At 41.5% G+C, this 7,251-nt stretch overlaps 1 long non-coding RNA gene across 1 annotated transcript; it reads left to right on the top strand.

The window, feature by feature from the left end:
- The first annotated feature begins 4,697 nt into the window (after positions 1 to 4,697).
- Positions 4,698 to 6,816, top strand: LOC125619169. Its single transcript, XR_007350680.1, has 3 exons — positions 4,698 to 4,973; positions 5,182 to 5,251; positions 6,715 to 6,816. It is a non-coding gene; the product is annotated as an uncharacterized LOC125619169 (long non-coding RNA).
- Positions 6,817 to 7,251: the final 435 nt, after the last annotated feature.

The raw sequence follows: 7,251 nt of genomic DNA, 5'->3' as shown, positions 1-7,251 counted from the left end.
TGCTAAAGTTATCTCTTTATTCTTGTTCTAATTAACATGGTTCTAAATTTAGGCATAAGTTTTGGTCTTTTCAGCTCAGACTTTTCAATTTTCAGCCATTAGAATGTTTTTTATAGAAATTTTTTACCATATTTCTTCAGATATATTTCATGCCACACTCTCTGTCTCCCATCCCTCTGGGAATCCAATTACACGTATGTTGAACTGCTGGATATTGTCCTACAAATCACTGAACCTCTGAGAATAGTTTCCAACTTTTTTCTATCTTTTATCAAAATGGATAATTCCTATGAATTTGTCATTAAGTTTACAAGTTCTTTTGCTACCTATAATTTTCTGCTCAGCTCATTAAGCTAAGTTTTCATTTCAGGTAACTTTTCTGTTCTTGAATTTTTATTTTTCTCTTTTATTGTTTCCTACCCTTACTTTCATGATGTTACCCACTTAATTCTCTCATTTTCTGTATGTTCTTGAATATATTTGTAAAAATTGCTCAAATCCTTTTTTTGGTTAACTCTAGCATCTTAATTAAGGTCTTTTTGTATTTCTTATTGTCTAGCTTTCCTGCTTTTTCATATGACCAGTCAATTTTTTATTGTATGTTGGATGCTCTGATGATTCATTGTTTTCCTCTATTTCTGGGCAACAGTTGATAGGTTTAATTAAGTGGGTTCAGAGTAGCTCTTACTGCAGTGTAAGAGATGGTGTGCTCTCTGTAAAAGTCCCAGTAGAAAATATTGTAGATTTGGTGGGCCACATATGGGATCTGCCACATATTCTTATTCGTTTTATTTGGCAACCTTTTAAAAATATAAAAAGCATCCTTAGCTTGTGGGCCAAACAGAAACAAGTCATGGGCCTGTGGTTTTTCTGGTATTTCAGTTAAATATCGAGGGTGTTACTGAAGTGCCTCCATTTGGCTACACTGAGATACCATCTCTGATCACTGGGGAAACTCTCGGACACTCTCGCCCCACTGACAACCATTGCCTGCTAGGTCTCATGGAGGCTTTCCCTGTAAGTTCAGCCAAACCCCTAGCCAGGCCTCTACAGCAAACGCCTACATAGACTTCCAGAGCTCCCTTATTTTATTACCATGGATCACACCCTTCTAATAGGTTCAACAACACCGAACTTTGTTGTCCACCTCCCCACTCAGGACACTTCTGCTCCACTTGAATTCTCCACCTCCATGCGACATAGCAGGAAACTACACATGAAAAGATCAGAGACGGACTTAGGGAGCTCCTCATGTGTTTCTGTTGCCTATCATCCACTGCCTGAAAACATTGCTTCCTATGTATTTCAGTTTTCTAGTTACTAATGGAAAGAGGGAAATGTCTAGTAATATGGCTGGAGATGAAATTCCCAAGGTGGTATTAAATAAAAATCTGACTATGTCATTCTCATGCTTCAAGTCATTGAATAACTTCTTATTAAACAAAGATAAAAATTCTAACTCCTAAACTTTGTGTTTAAGATTCTTCACAATCTGCTGCCTGTTTACCTCTTCCCCTCCATCTTTTGCCATGAAGCTTGTACTTTGTTTCTACTGGACTTTTAACCAATGCTCAGACAGCTCTCCTACGTGTCTGTGAACTCATTCTGGCTGCCGTGTCTTACTGCCCTGTTTTCAATTCTTTGACTGACAGAATCCTTCTGATTCTTCACTTTCAGGCCACTGCTTCTGAGATTGTTTCCTGAAATCCCATAGGTACAGTTAGCTGCCAAATCTATATGTGTCTATACCAAGATCTACATCCACTAAAATACTTCTCATTTCATGTTTTTATTATTTGATGCACATCTTTCAGTCTGTATATTCATGTCTTTCTGGTGGGGAGAGAAACTGAATGCTTTGGTCCAGGTGGAAGACCACAGAATGTGGTGGAAAGTGCTCCCCTGGAGCATGGGTGCCTGGTCTAATGGAGCTGATTGCTGCTGGATGGAAATACTGACCCAGCCTTGCCAAATCATCATGTTTTTCAAGAGAAGCTGGGAGTTAGGATTTTTATATGCAATTTCCTATTTTTAAGTGTTCATGTGCATACACACACACACACACACACACACACTCACTGTGAAGGCCAAACAAAATTTCTGTGGGCTGAATGTATCCCTTGGGCTGAAAGTTTTTAACCTCTGCCCTAGCAAATGGTTTGGAGTCAAACTTCACTATGATAACTCAGCAGACAGATTATGTTTTTGGATCTGATGCAGTCTTTTTGTTATCAAAAATATTAAACATTCTAAAAACCATTATTAGGGCATTACACTAAGTCCATGTGGATCAGGGATTTTTATTTGTCTGCATTACATGTAACATGTTAGATCCAGGCCACTAACTACCTGATTGTGAGCTCACGTGATTTTGGAATGTGAAGGGGACTTCGCAGCCATTATTAGAGTCTATGTGTATATGCCTTTTCTCCATAAAACCTCCTGGGTAAATGGCAATAGCACATCTAATAGAGAAGTACTCAGTACCGTGTAAGGTGATTCAGTTCATTACCAAGCACTTCACTTTTCTGAGAGGTTTTCATTATATTAAACAAATTCAATTTCCCTATCGAGTATTCTTATTGACCCTTTGAAATTCTATAGCTGCACCTAATTCCTCTTCTGCATGCTGGTGCTAATTATTTCGATAAAGCTACCTAAAGATCTTCCGATCCTGAAAGTCTTAGGTATTCCCTGCAAACAGTAATAAGTCCTTCTATTATTTTCCTTTGACATGGTTTCCAGATGCTTTGTCTACCCTAAACTGATCCTGCACGTTAGCAATAGCACTTTTGAAATGTGAATAGAGAGGATATCTCATGGAGGGCACAGTATCAAAATATACTAGTATCAAAAGAGAAGACACCCAGCTGGAGAGAAAGTGAATGCAGCCCAAGGTTGAATATATTGCTCAGCTTTCTCATGAAGTGTCTCATAGTGAACATACCATTCATCTGCCCTTCTGGGATGTTTCACCCTGTTTGTCTTCAGTCTTGTTTCCATTTTGTTCTTTGGCTTATTGACTTAGGTATCTGTGTGTGTACATTTCTATCATCTTGCTATATTGTATTAGATACTATCCATCTTCCCATTTATTTCAGAATTCTTTTTCAATTTTAACTTATTTGTTCTGTTCCTTCGTTTGACAAATATGTATCAAATCACCTGATGGTGACGATGCTCCGAAATTAATTCTAGTTATTTATCATATTCACTGTGTGACTTCAAGCTTTATATCACCGATGAATGTAAAGAGCATATATTAATGTGACAAATTGACCAACTAAGATCATATCCTAGGCATAGGAGGATGTTTGATTTGTGTCTATTAATCTAATTCACTACATTAAGATATTTAAAAAGGAGAAACATTACATATAAAATAAATGAAAAATTATATATTGTAATGAAATAAATGTAGCAATGTGACTTGATAGAGTAATTTACATTTTCTTTTGGCATTAAGATTTTTTTTTAAAAGAGAGAGTGAGAGAGGAGAGAGAGAGAGAATTTTAATATTTATTTTTTAGTTATCGGCGGATACAACGTCTTTGTTTTGTATGTGGTGCTGAGGATCGAACCTGGGCCGCACGCATGCCAGGCAAGCGCGCTACCACTTGAGCCACATCCCCAGCCCCTGGCATTAAGATTTTTTAAAAACATCTTTTAGTTAGTCAGGAAAATAATTCCCTAACCTGATAAATAAAATCTTCTGAAAAATGACAGCAAGCATCACAGTTAATGTAACAAATTACATTATGCACTCCCTGAAAACACTCCCTTAAAGGAAATCCTCTTTAAGACCAAGGACAAGGCATGGATACCTGTTATTACTTTTGTCCAGCATTATGTTGGAAACTTCAACCAGTACAATAATACAATGTAAAGGAATAAAAGGTATAAGGCTTGAGAAGGAATAAATATAAAGGTCATTCTTTTCAAACAGTATGAATGTTCAAGTCGAAACTCTAAAATAATTTACTTATTACAATTAATAAGAGAGCTCAGTGAGTTTGTTGCATATGAAACCAGTGTATGAAAAATTTAGGTTTATATGTATCATGAACAATTATAAACCAAGATATAAAATACATATTATTTATAATAGCAGCAAAATTGACAAGTGGTATAGGAATACTATGTGCAATATTTTAGAAAAAGTTAGAATAATTTATTGAAGGTCATAAAAGAAAATCTAGGAGGGAGATTTATTATGTTCATGGATAATAAGATCCATAGTGTGAAGGTGTCAGTTCCAAAGAACTCCAACCCTGTGGGAAAAGCACTGAGAAGCACAAGAGCATTGGGCAATGCCTGAGGTCAGCCAAGGGCTGCATCATGGTCTGAGGAAATCAGCAGCTGGGACCTCCCCCGCTAGGACTCTCTGATGGAGGAGAAGAGGGCCAAAGTGTGGTGGGTGAAGGGTACAGGATAAAATTCTATGTCCAGTAGGAAAATGAAGAAATTTAAAATAATCTGCTATGTGGAATGTGTAAGCATGATGGAGTGAAAAATAATGGCTACTACTCTGTCACCCCACTGTGCATAGTTGAGGTCCTGATGGGAAACAGATGGCAGAGTCAAATGGAGTAGTAGGGTAGAGTTTAAGGAACTGTTCATAGGAATGTGGGCAGGGCAAGTCGAGCCCAAAAGGGATGGTGAAACAGCTGGGGTGTGGCAGTCAGTGGGGAGGAAGGTGGGGGAACTGTGATCCTAGGTTGAAGAGGCTGGGAGAGAGTGCTGCTGGTAGACGTCACCAGGAAAGCCATAGCTGTGGGAAGGGCAAGTGACAGTAATTGTGACTGTAGTTAGAGAAAGGTGGGTGCTAGCAAAGTCCAGCAGGGAGGATCTGGGGGCACAAGTATGGTTATCTCACTCTTCTCCCACCCTCTGGCCACCTCTGCTGCCCTTCCATTGACCAACTCCCACTGTGAGTCAGAAGATAAGAGGTCCCACTGGGGCTGTCCACAAAGGTCAGTACACCGGAACTAAGAGCAGGGTGAAGAATGGCAAATAATGGATTTGGGGGGCCAAGAAAATGGCACTTTACCCTTATCTCACTGTCCTGCCTGCTGCTGAGCTAACCTACTTGGCAAAATGGAGTTTTCTGTTTGAGCAGTCTTTATTTGGATCTCAGCTCTATCATAAAACAAATATTTATTGAATGTCTTCTGTGTGCAGCGTTCTCTGTGAGCACAGAGGAATGGTGGCAATCAATGAGACAATCTTACCTTCAAGATCTCCCAGACTGGTAAGAGAGGGGGAAAAAAAAGTTCATAAGAAGCTACAATACAAGGCTGAATTTGTTATCATCTCCCCCACCCCTCTATTTTTCCAAACTTCTCTTTATGGGCAATATGGTTAACCTTAAGGGGACTTGAGTCTTCTTGGGAAAGCTTATCTTAGGGACTATAATTCTAGGAGGCCTAGAACTAGAAGCAAAAAGGGTTTAATAAGAGTATGTTGGTGTTTACTCAGCAACCTGTTCCTTAATGCCATCAAGCTTTTGGATGGAAGGTAGGATTCAGAACGTGGGCTTATTGCTCTGTGTCTCTGCACCGAGCAGCTTTACGCTGTGCCGTTAATACAATGAAGGAACTGAGCATATTTATAAGGTGTGATCACTGTAATCCTCTGCACATCAGCTTGAGGACACCTGAGCAGCAGTAGCAGCAGCTTTTTAAAGAGTGCCCCGTATGTACCTACACTGGGCAGGGTGGGGCAGCCAGGCAGCAGGCCCAAGGCAGGCACGAGGCGGAGCCTTGGAGAATGGTTTCCATGGATGCCACCCAGACCCCAGCTCCCAGAGGCATACGCAAGCATTTGCATCTGTTTTTCCACTTGGCATGCTCCTTCAGGCCCAAAACCTGGGTCTGGGGATTCCCATCTGGGCTCTGCCGTTAATGGGTTGTGTGACCTTGGGGCAGTTACTTAACCTTGGGGTCTTGTTTCCTCAGCTGTAAAATGAGGGGGAAGCATTGGGTGGTCCCGCTGGGCCTTCTAGCTTTGCCACTCTGAGTTTTGCAAGCACAAAATTGTGTGTCCTCTCTCTATACCTCAATGCCCTTGTCTTACAATCGAGAGGACAGTGATCCTCAGGAAAAAATGGGAGGGTGTGGAGAAGGGTTGGAGGCAGGTCTGTCGGAGCTGGAGTCCCACTTCCTGCCTGCACTTGGACCTTGCTTCACTCTGGCAGCTGAAGTCTGCTTGGTGTCAAACATCTGGAAGCAGCAACACAGGATCCCAATGCGAAGCTGGCCCCAGCGAAGCGCGAGTCTTAGCAGCTGTTCTAAAGCCAAGAAGAAAAGTGAAAGAGCAAGGTCTGGTTTGAATCCTGGCACTGGCTGCAAACCTTACTTGATGTGTTTCTGAATCCTTAACTTCTAGCTCACTGGGTCATCCTGAGGATGATATGAGAAGTCAGGCTGTGCATTCAGGCAACCAAAGTTCATGGCCCTACTCTGAACTCACTGTGAACTCAGGGTTGGTTCTTTACCTTCCCTGGGCTTGTGTTTCCCTGCAAGGGTTTTTGGAGAATCAGAGTTTTAACAGAGTCTAGTGTCCAGCTCCTTGCAAGCATCCTATCAATATCAGAGAGTTTAGCAGGGTTGCTACAGCCGTCCATTTGGTACTGTTGCTATATTTGGTTATAGTGAACCCCCAGTAGATATTGGTTCTCCCTAACTATCTTTATTCTGTTCTGTATTTTTCCAGGTTCATGGAATGTTACAATCTTGTCCAGTTTCCTATTTGTAACAGAAGGCTGGACCAGATGCAATGGGAGGTCTTGACATAAAAAAGCACCCCTCGCCCCCCCCCCCAAAACCCCCACAACCTGATTTCTTGAACTATTTGTGAATCTCCTTTATAAATCATCCATTTCTTGCTTTATTGTTGGTCCTTTTTAACTCCTTTTCGTCTCAGTAGGTATTCAAGGAAGTGGGGGCTGAGGTCAAGGAAACTCCTCCATCCAAGCCTATGGCAGACTCCTGAATCCTGGGGCGGAAGGGAGGGAGGTGGATGCCTGCATCCTCTTCTGCCCCAATGAGCAGGTGTGCTGCCACCCCGTCTCTCAGGAAAGACCTGCCAAGTGACTATTGACACATTGTGTGGAAATAAAAGCAGTGGGCGAGTAGCTGCTGTTTCTAATGGCAGCGTGGGTAGTGGGGGCGGGCCAGCCCCAGCAGAGTGACAGCTGTGGTACCCAACACTGTCAGTGCAGAAGCTGACGGCCTCTATTCCCCATGCCTG

The sequence above is a fragment of the Marmota marmota genome, unplaced genomic scaffold (assembly GCF_001458135.2).
Source record: "Marmota marmota marmota unplaced genomic scaffold, marMar, whole genome shotgun sequence".
Lineage (NCBI taxonomy): Eukaryota > Metazoa > Chordata > Mammalia > Rodentia > Sciuridae > Marmota > Marmota marmota.
The sequence above is the reverse complement of the archived record's forward strand: the minus strand, read 5'-3'. Positions and strand labels throughout refer to the sequence as shown.